Source organism: Triturus cristatus, chromosome 4_2 (genome assembly GCF_964204655.1).
Source record: "Triturus cristatus chromosome 4_2, aTriCri1.1, whole genome shotgun sequence".
Lineage (NCBI taxonomy): Eukaryota > Metazoa > Chordata > Amphibia > Caudata > Salamandridae > Triturus > Triturus cristatus.
In genome coordinates this window covers 341,727,749-341,743,049 of record NC_140586.1, presented here as the reverse complement: position 1 = coordinate 341,743,049, position 15,301 = coordinate 341,727,749, and the positions used below count along the sequence as shown (strand labels likewise).

At 41.6% G+C, this 15,301-nt stretch overlaps 1 protein-coding gene across 1 annotated transcript in view; it reads left to right on the top strand.

The window, feature by feature from the left end:
* Positions 1–15,301, top strand: part of LOC146833841 (uncharacterized) — a 750,859-nt gene that overhangs the window by 378,397 nt on the left and 357,161 nt on the right. The window lies entirely within an intron of this gene.

The window sequence follows — 15,301 nt, the reverse complement described above, 5'->3', positions numbered from 1 at the left end:
TTGGCCTGGTAGACACGACACTCAGCTGCCAGCAACTTATGGAGTTCTTTAAGGCTCCTCTTTTGCATGGTGTTAAAATAGAACATGGAACCATTTTTGGAGCCTGCAAAAGAGCAGGAAATCTAAATTCATCAGCATGCTGCTAACACTTGGCTCTATCGAGGGAACTCTTCCACTGATGCAATTTGCACCTTAAAAGCAACCCTTTACATAACTAGACAGTGGGTGTTTTCAGTTTTCTTCAACCAACCACAAAATGCTGAATTTCTTTTATTCCATCCTAACCAAATTGAATTCCCATGCATTAACAAGCATTGGCATAGCCAATAGGGCTCGCTTTTGGGACCTTATAAGTATTTAGTTATGCAGCACAATATCCTTGGTGCAACAACATCAATTGTTGCACGGCTAAACACTTATAAGGTCCCAAAGGAGATACCTATTGGCTACTTGTGCGATTACCCTGCCTTCTTGCTAGGAAACTTTCCATCATGTATTTGCTAAGAAAAAAAGCAAGTGTGTTACCTCTGTACTGAAGTCAGGAGTGTAAGAATGTTCTAGAGCCTGGACCACATATACCTTGTAGTTGAGTATATGCACTCACAGAATCACAGAATCGGATTGGATGAAAATGTAGCCAATAGATTAATAAGACCATCACGACCATGTGCCTCCTCCCCATTATTTATTGTTCCTGAGAAGGGAGTCGATCTAAGAATATATATAGATTATAAAGTAATCAATGGGATTCCAATCAAAAAAATATATCCCATTGCATTTGATACTCATTCTACTAGATGTGACCGACATGCAAAGATTTTCATCAAACTTTAAATAAAGGGAGCGTATTACTTAGTATAACTTACTCAGAGATGCAAAGAATGGAAAGCTGCATTTTCTACAAAGTTTTGATTATTTGAATACCAAGTCTTGCTCTTTGGATTCTGTAACACTACAGCTGTTTTTTTAGTAATTTATCAATGAAGTCCTAACAGGTTTTTTGGATGTGTTCTGTATAGTTTATTTAGATGATGCATATCAGCAATGTAAGCAAGGGTGCTAAACACTTTTTTTTTACATCACATTACTAACCACAATAAACACTGGACTAACCACTACCCTTGGGATCTGGATTAGCGTGCTACTTACCGTAAAGAGTTCAAATGCCTCGTCAGGGGTATTAAGCACTTTGGAAATCCAATTAAAATTACAAATGGCTGAGGGAGCTAGTCTTCAGGCCAGCAAAAGCCTTTGGTAGCACTTTGAGCAGGTCTTGAATGTGGGGTGGGCGGGCAAACTGAGACAGAGACAGTCTTTCAGTGAGGGAGTTATCGGTCAAATATCCAAAGGCCTTCAATAAAGCTGAGAAGCACTCTTCATAGGAATTAAATGGGTTTCGGGACACTAGGCATAAAGATGATACATACCTTCAAAAACGCAAGAGCCACCAACATAATAGCTATCTCCATTGGGACGTATGCCGGCATAGACTAAAACTAAAGGGATCTTCATTAACTGATCAAAATGATGCATGACATCAGGAATGAGTAGGCTACCAATGGAATTGTGTTATTTTAGTGGCACTGTAGACAACAGGTGTAAAGACCTTCTTTGAGCCACATTTTGGAGGTATCTATGATTGTATTATTGTATATGTTATCATAAGACCAAAAACCCGTCCACCTCTTATCCTAAATATGGAGACGAGAGCCTCTGAACCGTCTCGCATTAATCATACTTTGCCAACTCCAGCATCTGGTGACATCATGAAGTAGTGCCAATGACACTGCCTTCCTAGTTAATAAACGTTTCTCCTTACTGAAGGGTTTCATTTCTTAGAACATCGTGTGGCATCAATGCAAAATCTTCTCACGTGGCTTGGCGAAAATGTGATTTCCTGCAGAAAAAGATCTATTGCGTCCTCTAAGGACCAATAATTTTGCCAGAAAATTGGTTTCGTTTGTTTCACATAACATAATTGATTATAAAAGCCTGCAAAAGAAGCAGTGCAATGGAGAGCAAGATCGGTATTTTACACAGCGGCCTCGAAGCAAGCTATTTCAGAATACAACATTTAACGTGGGCTTCAATTGGAATTCCATAGAGCATATTATGAAGCCCATTATCGCCGTTTTAGCGGCCGTTTTCTGCCGCTAAAGCGGCGATAATTTTATCGCCTGGCTTGTTAATATGCCCCTAATAATTAAAACATTAGCGAAAAGAAATAAACCGGAATACAGGGGAGAGGTATAGAGAAAAAATAGAGTGAGAAAGAAGAAAGAGAAGGAACGTAAGAAGGGAGGCAAAGAAATGGGAGCAAATAAAGAATAACACTCAGAGAAATGGAGAGCGAGAAGAAAGAACAAGCATTGGCCGCGCGCGAGGCACATAGCCCGGGAGTTGTGTGTGTGCGCGCGATCGCCTGAGCCGAGCATGCGCTGGCTCAGGCGAGACCTAAAAACGAAGTTTGTCTAGAGGAATATGCATATTATAACTGTAGTTATTCATTTATTATATGCTCCTGATAAGTAAGAGTTTGTTCTGGGCTTTTTAGATTTTTTTAGTCATTTTTCAAACATGATATAATTTAATATGAATAGTCTCGCTTTGTGGAAATTTTGAACATTTTATGTTACTAAATACATGCAGATTTACACCAGCAAAATCTCGAGGTTCTCTGACTTCAAATTTATCCTTACAGAAATCTGTATCCAATATTGGTGAATCTGCTTCTTTCCAGTTACATTTCTTCCAAAGAATCAAGCCACGTTGATCTTTCCTCAAGACTTCAGACCTGTAAATTCATACCCAGCCTGAAGAAATGCACTACTCTTTGGCCAGAAGTATTATTGCCTCTGTAAGCCACCATTCACTCGGGTGTCTGGTCTACAGGCAAAAAAAAAATAGATCATATTTCCCCCTTACTTGATTCTCTCTAATTTCATCCTCTCCATGACCTCCTCAATTTCAAATTCTGCCACGCTGCTTATAAAGTGATTCTTTTTAAGAAACCCTGCTACTTAGCTAATAAACCACGTTTGACTGGAGGCACTTGAAGAAAAACAAATACTTCCATTGACTCAACACTTCTCTTATCAAGATGTCATAACATAATACCTAAGGATGTTTTCATTGGTCAAATAGTCTTATTGGGATTATCTGTTACGAAAGAACTCTTTTTAGAGGCTCCAGAAGTGGGGGGCGATTCTGTGAAGCTACCCTCCCCCTTATGCCATCTCTTCTTCAGAATTGCTTGTTACAACTGCCTGGAGATCTAGCAAAGGCAAGCTATTCTTTGGAACATATCGTGAAAAATCGTGAGGAATCAATTGAAGATTCAAGCACATTCAACCTTTTAAACAGTCAATAATTGCTCGCAAGGCACCAGTACACATGCTCAAGTTAGTGACTGCTTTCGATCACCAGTACGGTCATCACCATCACACCACTAACAATTAAGCATTTGACCAACTCACCAGAGTATTTGCAAAAACAGACTGCCTTCCATGCCTCACCATATGTGACATGGTTGAAACTTGTCTTAGACAGTATCACACTGCATAAGAGTGACAGAACTGCATGCCCCCTGACAGCTCCATCCAACTCGCCTTGCCCGCAAGGCAAATGGTGCCCACCGGAGTGGAGGGATGTCCTAGTTGACTAAATTGTTGCGGTCATAGTAATCCTTAGCTCCATCGGCTCTCCCACTGCCTCATGCAGCTCCCTCAAATTCATGGCCCACATTCCTGGAGCTTGATTGGAGCTCTAGAGCGTCTAAATTGTTTGAAAATGAGCAAGCATCTGGGACTCTGTAGCTAGTGCTTAATCACTCTAACTAGCTTATAATAAGACAACTGTAAACAGTGCACAACATATGACCCGTGCTGCATTATGCTGGATTGTGTTGGGGCTCTGCAACCAATATAAACCTTGTAGTTAATATAAACAGAAAACGACTGAAATCTACAGAATATGCCTTATTACAAAGAAGGCGGGTCTGAACTGCTCATAACAGAGAGCCACATAGAGACTGTGAGCCAACATGTAGTCGAACTAATATGAATATCAAGAGAGGGGGAACTGAGAGCTAGTTGTGGTCCAGTACCCGTGCTTCTATTTCAAGATGTAAATCAAAAACGGGGGTAACTGTTACAAGGCTGGGAGCAAACAAAGTCACCTACCGACAGAAAGAGAAAGGAAAGGGGGGTAATCCTAGGTCTAGGACTCATTGACTAGAGGCAAGCATTAGTCTTGTCTCATGATGCCCTCACACACCCCAAAGGATGTCATGCTTCATCGTCGGGTGTTTGCTCCTCGCCAGGCCGGCGTTGTAATGCCCTACGGTCCCCCGAAGGGTCGCTTTAGCAGAGATCTTTTGTTTAGACTGCAGTCAGATGAGTGCGGGTGTGCAAAAGGGAAAAGAGGGTCCTTTGTAGGTGATAAGTGGGTGCGTGAAAGATAAAACTGACTAAGGTATAACAAAAAGTCAGGGGAATATATTGTGTTGGTTCCCTTGTCAGATTAAAAGACCACAGAAGTCGTGAGTTACTGAGAAGGACGTAAGGTGCCTTCGTAACTATAGGTCAACATGTTTCGCACCTGATCGGTCAAACAGTACCATGGCGCCTCATCAGGACCAAATGATGTGAATAAAAATGTGAAGGTAATAGGTGGGGTCGAGTAACATACAAGTGCAGGGCAGGCCACACCTGTGTTTAGCTACTAGGTCGCTCAACCACAATAGCTAAGCTGCTCCTGTTGTAACCTAAGTACCGGTGGAGAGATGCTCCATAGGCTAGTGCATGTGGATGCCCGCACTGTTACTGGAGTTATCCGTAGGCGGGAGCGACACTGGTCACCTACCCTCCAAACACACCTGCCTGAATGTTTGACAATTCAGGGTAGGTGACGAGCATCCCTACTGACATGTGACATGTGATGATAAATAGTATATACAATATATTTCAAATGCGGTAATTCACATAGGATCTTGTAGCATATGTGAAAAACCATAAAGACATATCAAGAAATAATGTACCTTTCTATTCTACTTATTCACTTTTACCGCATTTGAAATATATTGCATATACTATTTATCATCACATGTCACTTTATCACCACAAGTCACCAATATTTTGCTCTTTTGAACTTATGTATTATGACAGCCCATAATACTTTATTCCCTTAAATTACCAAATCGCAAACTTTTTATTGGTGTGTACTTTTTTCCTCATTTATCTGATATCTGTCACATGTAATGAATATTTTTTGAACTTTCTAAAAGAAATTAGAAATTCCCGACAGAACCATTGTATTTATATAATACGCCCACCCAGGTTCTGAGGGGCACCGGGTCACCCCATTATGGGCTGAGCGACAATCCTTGAGGGACTCCACAGATGAGTTTCCTGGGCTCTAAGGTGTAGGGGGGAAGTCTAACTCATTGAGTTCTACTCATGAAGAAGGAGGATATCCACTTGAGAGCTGGTCTGCAGATACCCAGTGCTAAAGCTTTTTAATGAGTGGCTTGTGGGATACCATATCAAAAGCTGCGGAGAGGTCGAGGGGGATGAGTGTGGTAGTTTCTCCTCGGTTGAGTATGCTTCTGATGTCATTGGTGGCTGCGACGAGGGCTGTCTCCGTGCTGTGGTTTGTGCGAAAGCCTGACTGAGAGCTGTCTAGGAGTTGATGGAGTTCTAGGGGGCTGCAAGCTGGGTATTGATGCCTTTCTCGATTAATTTAGCTGGAAAACGCAGGAGAAAGATTAGTCTGTAGCTGCTGAGGGTTTTTGGAGCCGCTGTGTGTTTCTTCAATAGGGTGTTGACTTCTACATTCTTCCAGCAAGACAGGAAGGTTTGCTGGAACATCCAATGCAAAACACTTGGGGAAATGCATGAAGAACTGATGAACCACTCAACAAATCTGTAGGTACTGGGAGACTCTATGGAATGCTGCATCTGTCCATAAAAACTGACCTTCTGGGAAGTGCCTAAAGTTATATTGAGTGGGGTCATGATGGTAACATTTCATAGACTACAACCTCTCCTTAAAATCCTAGCCCTGTAACCTAACATTACCTAATCTCCACTAGCCTATCTTTTACCCACCATCCACCTGAAACCACATAGTCCCTACTCATGATCATGCCTAACTGGTATTTAGATACTTTATCACAAATTAACTGGAGTCAATGCATACAATTTTTTGGGGAGCGCACATGACTAATCACAATAACCAACAACTACCACTGTAAATAACCATTAAACTTGGGTTCCAGAGTAGCGTGCAACTCGCCATAAAGTGCTTCCACGCCTTGTCAGGGGTATTAAGCGATACATAAACACAATTACAATTAAAAAAATAATAATGCCGTGGCTGCCTTGACTCAATATATCTCAGTTTCTGTTGCGCAATTTAGGTGTACTAGCTTGTGCTGGTCTTTCTGTAATGTAAGAAAGGAAGTCAAAGTAATTATATCTGCCTAGGAATACCTTAAACTTATTTGTGCATGACCCTGTATGCCCTAGCACAGAGGTTTGATGGATTTACTAGGAGGAATATGACAGGAAAAGACTGGTCTTCTGACAACAGAGGTTAGCTGAAAAGGGCCTATAAAAGAGGCTTTTACAGCATACAGCACATAGAAGCACTGATAAACTAACAACGGGGCAGAAGACATGGAAATGCATGTCCCCCCAAAATGTATACGGCTTCGGCTGATGCAGCAAATCCCTCACCCCAATAAGATGATTGTAAACCAGTAGCAAAAAACCTGTTTTTGAGAAAAGGAGTCTTTGAAATGATTGTATTCCTGTTGAAACGGGTTTTAGGTCAAAGACTTTTTAGGATGGGGCCATCAGAAGATAGCACTATAGATAGGAAACCATGCAGTCTATGGAATGCATCACATGTAAGATAGAAAAAAAGGTCTGGTGATAGGAGAAAGTGTTTTATCTGAGCAGTACTGTGAACAAGACTAGAAGTGCTTTGAAAGTTCAGCGTGCATTGCCTTTGGGAATTTATAACTACCCACATGTCGCAGATACATACTACCATTCGGGCCCCTCATAGTGTGAGATGGATACACAGATGTGTGAGGAGAGGTAGTAATAATATCATGACCTGGAACCATAGCAATGGATATTTCATATCTGCAATATAGGCACACTTTATTGTTATTGCATTCAGTTCACCTAATACAACATGCAAGAGTTGCATGTGTGTTCCAAGATTCACTGATAAAAAATAAGGACATTTGATTTCAGTATTCTCTCCTCCGCCGAGAATGATACAATTCTCAAGTGACTATGCAGTCTGCCCTCTGGGGTCTGTTTTGCGGATGCTGCCAATTGAACAATGAGGTGGATAAACAGTGTTGTGCTCGCTAAAGGGACGGAGTGGTAGGGTGCAGAAGAAGCTGGTGTCCTTATTTTGTGGATACTTATCAGTGAATTAATGAATGATACTTTATTGTTCTGTTAATTAAAACGTACAATTTGACGCTCTAGTTCATTACCATATAACAGATCATAAATAAATATGATTTTAAAAGAACCATCTTAAAATACAGTTAAAACTTTCATATATATTCATAGCTGCAGGTAGATACTGGATTTAACCACAACGATATGCAGTTGTAACATTTCATAAAGTCTTATTGCAATTAATAGGACCATTATACCTTCGATTTCCTATTTACACAGTTGTAGGTTATTCCACAATTCAATCGGTGCACAGCAATCAACAAAGTGCAACGTGGCTTGCTAGAATCCATACTCTATTAACCTAATCTTAAATATTAGTCATGGATAAGCCCTGCCTAATTAGCACGTGCGATCAAAAAAGCAGAGATTATTCCATTATTTACCAGGCCTATATCTGTTTTGACCACTTTCTTCATTAAGGATTTTAAAGTGCTATGTGCCAATTTTGTAAATACCATCAAAATTCTTTACACTAAATTAAAAAACTTAAAAGACCCGGCATTTTCTTTTTACATGAATCAAACCACTTGAGGAATTATATGACAGAGAACCCTAGCTATCAGTGTGTGTCTCATAAATCCTTATTATACGTATTTAGCTAGTTTACCCTTCACTACCTCAATAAACTAAAAATGTACCATAAAATGGTACATCTACGAGCAAGCCAACTATTACTGCTTGCCGACATGTGCAAATGGTATGTTGGTTAAACCCCTCTCTTAGCAGGGTTTTGCGCTCTCCCATTAATGATTGACAACTACAAACTATGGGCCATATTATCAAGCACTGCATCATAATTATCGCCGCTTCAGCGGCAGAAAACTGCCGCTAAAGCGGCGATAATGGGTTTGATAATATGCCGCAGAGAATTCCCATAGAAGCCCATGTTGACACCAGAACATGGTGGCCATTCTCAAGGGCATATTATCAAGCCCATTATCGCCGCTTTAGTGGCAGTTTTCTGCTGCTAAAGCGGTGATAATTTTAATGCCGTTTCTTGATAATATGCCCCTATGTTGTGTATTACATCCTGCTCCATACATACGGGGTTTGAGGTTTTATTTAGTTGTGTGACTGCACGGTGTAGATGTATTTTGGGTGAATTTTGCTGTAGCGGTCTTGTTGGGTATTACTGTAGGTGTGGGTCACATGCTTACCGTGCCATTCCTCTCAAAATGCACCTCACTGCGCACGCAGGCAAAAACTGTTCTGAGGGTCCTTGTATTTCCCATCTGAAGGTTGGGAGTTTGAGCTGGACAGTTTTTATTGGAGCAGAACAAAGTCTGATTGACAGACGCTGGTTGCAGTCAAAAATGCAATGTTGGGGATTTAAGTATGGATTGGAAAGTGGCTCGAGTATTTACCACTGGCTGAGATCAATTCAAGCATTCCACCCTTCACCTTTTGTTTCCCTACGCCTGATCTTGGCGGAGCATGTGTATTTATACACCATCTTATAGAACACTTTGTTTAGCAGGAACGAACTGTTAAAATATTGTTTGAACATCACTCTTCCTTGACATTTCTTACGCACAAAGAACGAAAATCCGGCATGGCAAAATTACACAAAAATAAACACTGACAAAACACAGTTGCACTTACTCCTACAGCGAGAGTAAAAAGCTGAACAGATTTTAACTTGCAGCTTGAAACTACTGTTTTATCTATCACCAGAGGCCGAGGCACTAGCCAGAAAATGATCTGAATGTTAAGTTAAAGGAGTCACTGAGCTAAAAACTGAAAGAAACTAAAGACATTTTTTACTAATAAAAACATGACAGAAATGGCGGGCTGGTAGAAGCAAAATGTTAACAAAACACCAATTATCTTGAAAAAAAACAGATACACGTCTGTTGTTACTTCTCACAGTATGTAGTTCATCCCTTTAGAATATCAATGGGCTTCAATTTTTCTGCAAACGCAATAGACTCCATAAACCCTCTCTTATAAAAAGAAAATGGTTTTCTCAGCTGGTATCAGCGTCACACAGATAACAAGCTATGAGTCACAGGCTATTTTTCTCAAAACTGCATTGTTTCTAACTTAAGCGTGTGCCTCTGATATATTTGCGAAGACTCACACATTTTACATTTGTGGGATCTTGTGAAAGGTGGCAGGGAGGAATCTACAATTAGCCCCCTTTGCGTCATTTGAAAAAATACTGGGCCCGAATCGCAAAAGTAAACTTGGATGTTTGGTCTAAGTAGTATCTAAGGTCTAAGTAGTATCTTTACGGGCACACTTGGGCCGTAGATCTGCTCGAGTGCGGACCTAAAGATACTACTTGCAAATGCCCCTTGTGAATTCCTAAAGTCATAAACTTAGACGTTTGGCATAAGTTTAGATCAAACTTCTAAGTTTACCCTTGGTAATAGGGCCCGCAGCAATTATACTTACAAATTGCTTGAGCAGATGTAGTGCTCACCATAAAGGAGAATTTTAGGGGTGAGACAAGGCTGTCATGAACACTGAGCAATGCTGTGGTAACAGGTGCATGGCTATTCACATGACTTACTGGCTAACAGTTGTGGATCAGCAGCAATGTTCACTGAAGCAGCAGAAGTATGCTGGCAGACGATGAAGGTGAAGAACGTAAATAGATGTGCTCTGAGACACAATCACAAGAGTGTATATTGGACTCAGGGTTCCTGTCTCCATCTCTGCACTCCCATCTCTGCAACCTGCTAGTGCCAGGGATATGAATTCAGCCATCTGCAACTTGTGACTGCTCTTTTAAAATGTATGTGGCTGCTGTGAGAGTCTAGAAGTCATAGTGCAAAACTCAGCAGCAAGCAATAGGTTCCTTCCAATTCTCCTTGCATGGAGGCTAGAGAAAACAAGACCAAACTGGAAAAACTCTAGGGTGCCCTCATTCCTACAGTAGAAATGTGTTAGAAAAGGGGGTCTCTAGCTGGCAGAGGTAGGTACCTTTGACCAAGTAGGGGCCCTTGCATCTAGTCAGGGTAAGGGGGGCTACACTCCTAAAATAACCCCTGCTCACCCCCTTGGTAGCTTGGCACGAGCAGGCAGGCTTATCTCAGAGATAGTGTGTAAAGCATTTGTGAACACATACAGTAATACAGTGAGAACACTACAAATGGACACCACACCAGTTTAGAAAAATAAGTAATCTTTATCTAGACTCAACACAAGACCAAACGACAAAAGTCCACAGTATTGTAATAAAAATATGACTTTTAGATGGTAGAAATAGCTTAGTTTAATGTAGATGGTAAAAGTAACACTACTCTCAAAGTATCTTGGATGCGTCACACAATACATACAAAAGGGTCGCAGGGAAGGTGATGCGTCGATTCCTTGCTTCGGGGGAGGTGATGCGTCGGTTCCTCACTGCAGCGCAGGGGAGGTGATGCGTTGGTTCCTTACCGGAGAGGATGGTATGCGTCGGGTTCTTACTGCGTTCCGGTTACGATGCAACAAGATGGTGCCTCGATAGGATGTGACAAAATGGCGTCTTTGAGGCGATGCGTGACGTGCGGCGACTCGGTAGACTCTTGAGTTGCGACAGGCCCTGCGACACGCTTCTCCGGTAATTCGACATGCTTAGTCGATGATGCGATGGCGAACAGCTGTGGCGGTGACACACTTCTTCGGCAATGTAACGGCAACAGCTGCGGCGGCGACACACTTCTTCCTCATTGTGTCACACTCCCAGTGACACGCAGTCTGCAGAGGGCCTAAAACAACAGCAGCCACCTCACTGCAGGTAGAATTCCCAGCAAGGAAATTCACGGGAGCTGGTGGTGAAGTCTTTGTGTCCCTGAGACTTCAGAACAGGAGGCAAGCTCAGCTTCAAGCCCTGGGGTCTGGGCCCCAATATTTATACTGCAAAATCCTTTATTCTCTGAAGGTAGAGAGTGTCTGTGCTCATCCAAAACCAGTTCTGTCCTCCCTGGTGCAGCTTCCTGGCAGGAGGTGGAGACAGCATTGTTGAAAGCAGACCTGGCCCAGGTAGCTGAAAGGAAAACTCATCCCCCTACTCTATATTCCATGAAAGGCTCAGGTCAGTGAAAGGAAATCTCCCCCCCCCCCTACTCTCTATTCAATGCAGGTCCTATTCAGCCCAGCCCTGCCCCATCATACTGCTGGAGCTAAAGCCCTCTCCAGCACTCTGTCACTCACAAACCAGACATGGAATACACAAACCTAGCAGAGGCATGCTGGATGGTTAGGCAAGAAAATAACTACTTTCTAAAAGTGGTATTTTCAAACACAGAATGTAAAAATCACCCACACTAAAAGATGTATTTTAAAATTCTGAGTTCAGGGATACTAAACTTTATTTTGCTATCTTGTTCCTAGGGTCAGTTAGGATTATAAGATGTTATAATCAAACTGCCAATTCTGGCCTAAGGACACATATAGCCTTACAATAGTGAAAAACGAAATTGGTTGTAATTCACTATCAGGATATGCCACACACATCAGGGCATGTCCTACCTTTTACATACAATGCACACTGCCCTTGGGTCTCCCTTAGGGGTGACTAATATGTAGAAAAGGGAAGGTTTAGGGACTGGCAAGTGTGTGCACTTGCCAAGTCGACATGGCAATCCCAGACTGCACACAGGCTCTGCAATGGCAGGCCTGAGCCATATTTTACATGCTGCTTCTGTGGATGGCACAACCAGTGCTGCAAGCCCACCATGAGCATTTGATTTACATGACCTGGGCACACATGGTGCACTGTACTAGGGTCTGACAAGTAAATCAAAGCAGCCAATCATAGAGTCACTAATCCAATACAACACTTTACAATAGGGAGCACTTTGGCACTGAATAGCAGTGGCAAAGTGCCCAAAGCATCTAGACCAGCAAAAACATAGCAAAAACATAGGAGGCAACAGTGAAAAAATGGAAGGGAGACCCACGCCAATGGTGCCAGGTCTAACAAAAAGCTCAAAGTCATTATCCAAGTTCATTTCCTGGTATATGTTTTGCGGCAGACGAGCTTAAGAAAACAAGGGAAGAAAACAAACCTTCCTGCCCATTGACAATGTGGTTGTGAGTATAAAATCTTCCACCTCAGCTGTTCTGCAGTTCATCTTTTTAACGAACTGGCCAGAAAGGTTGAGTTTGCATATGTATCACTTGTCATCCGCAAGTCTGCCGATGCCAAAGAGCGTGGGGTTAAGAGCTTTTTACCTTTTTTTCCTCTACGCAGTCAATAAAATTGGCCATGGAGAGATCTGAATAAGGTTGGGCCTTGAGATGCCCACTTACATATAAAGCAACACTGGCTTCACTGCTTTTTTGCTTTACATTTTTGAATACCGTAAGTTAGATGAGAAGGGGCTGAGCATCTATTGCACATGGCCTTAGACGGTAGGCGTATTTTCATCTCCACTGTTGTTTCCAATGCATTTTCTATTTTGCATTGTAAAATTGTGACCAATTATTAAATGTGTGGCACTGGCACACATGCATAAGACACACAAACTTTACCTTATATCCCTTAACTTTACCACAGTGTCTGAACTTCGAAGCCACGGGTAAGGCTGATTATGCCAAGCAAGGGCATTGCTTTGACAACCGTTTGACTACAAGCACCCCTTCCTTCCCATGCAGTGCTCATGGGCCCTTAACAAGTGAACAATTATGTCTTAACTGAATCAACATACCTAGTAGGTACAGTAAATGCATGAATTTAGCATTTCATCAATGTAGTGACATTTTCTATTGAATCTTCAACTAGTCTAATCAAGTCACACTACGAGTGGTAATTGGGATCAAACACCCATCATAGTGTAACTCTCCACCCCCCGTTTTTTGTAGTTCCTGCTAAAGGACTTAATAAACATTATCTTCCAATTAACCAGGTACTTTTTAATAACACTTATTTTCTTGATCCTTCCACTCCCATCCTCTCATAGTCAACACCCAGCAAAGTGCTCCCACGTCTTTGTCGGTCCCAGCACAACCCGTCCTGCAGCGGGCGGGAAGACACCTATGATGAAGCATGCCACCATGGGTCACTTTGGTGGGTGAGGTTTATTTTAAGAAAACAGATTGTTTTCTCTGAAAAACTTACTACCCCATTGATAGGACAGTCATAAATGGACTCTTTTTGTTTATGTACGTATAATAGGAGGCTGAGTCCACCTTGTACCTCACCTCTCTCCCTCCCCTTTGTTTATATAGTAAAATTGTGACCAATTATTAAATGTATGGCACTGACACACATGCAAAAGACACACCCATTTTGCCTTATATCCCTTAATATTACCACAGTATCTGAACTCTCCAAGAACGTTTATACTTGCTATGGTCATGATCGGCATTTTCAGCAATCTGTCCTTTTTCTGGTCATTCATATTCCTGTTGCCACGAAAAATGGATGTCGTTGCAGCATTTTGGTGTTTGATCTCGATCAAGCTAATAATAAGCAGCGTGGCAGCATTTTGACATTTGATCTCGGTAGAGCTAAGAATAACAAGCAGCGATGGGCAGAAAGCCACAATATCCCCAAAACAGAGTTCTCCAATAAAATAGATAAAGAATGAAACCATAAGGAGACTGTGATTGGCCGGTGCTCCTCTGCTTTGAACGGAAGTGAGCTATCGGCTGCCAAAACAAGTCAGGATGCAGCAATTAAGAGGGGTACTGGAGGGAACCTATGGCAAGCAGCAGGTGGGAATAATGTTGTGTAAGTGATTACAGCGGGTCGTGCAGACAGTGCATGTGCGTTCTAGGGTCTACTTAAAAATTACACGCAAAAAAAAACACCACGTAAAACTGCATACTCTTTACAAAGAAATCAAACAAAATGAAAAACAACCATACCACGTGCATAACAAATCTCGAATGTCTAAAAAAAAGCAATATATATATAAAAAACACTGATCTGAGTGGCCATCTGTAGACATCTACAAAGTTTCTTTATAGATAAGGATATCAGGCCATCTGCTTCTTCTCGTCTATATGCCTCAAAATGCGGTTTCAATATACCAGTAGTTTTCTGGCTCTCCTCTCTTGAGTCCAACCCATCCAGGACATGGGTTATAAATACTCGGCTCCTCTTCCAAGTACAATCAATATGAGTTATTATTATGCTGTTCCCCTGCTATAGATTACTCAGGGTCAATCATCCAAACCATGAATGCCTTAAAGCGATATATACATTTGTAACTGCAGGCTTTAACTTTTGAAGGAAATTTAGAATCCTCCTTGCACTGGAAATAATGCTGATCACATAGGAATAGTGTTTATGGGATCGTTGCCAACATAATGCAACACGGATCACTTATTAAAATGTTATCATCAGAGGTTTACATGCGGATGCATATTTTCTCTGATATTGTCACTGATGTCAACAGCTCTTCAATGCAATTTCCTGTTTTCCGTAAGGTTAAAGGCAGGTGATTGGCCTTGTAGTCCATTTCTAAGTTTGGACTTTTGATTGTGTGTTCTAATCCACGGTGTTCCTCAACACATGGAATGTCTCTTTTCAACCTTTGTTTACATGAACTAACTGGGGTGATGAAGCAAGTAGTGTTACAACACAACACAACACAAGTTTTGTCAGTAAATAGACAGGTTGCCTACAAAGCACCTCACTTCATGAAAATGCAAGATGGGCAAGGCATAGAACAAATATGTATGAGCTCTGACAGGGATGATGGGGAGTGTAGTATTATGCAATGACTCAAAGTTTGCATATGGGTAATAAGTGGAAGAAACTTGGGCAGAGAGACCTAATACAGGAGAACGGAGGATTCCTGATGGTGCTGCTGTTATAGAGATAAAGACAGGACCAAATATTTGCACCAGAAAACTGAGAAAAAGACTTACTGGCC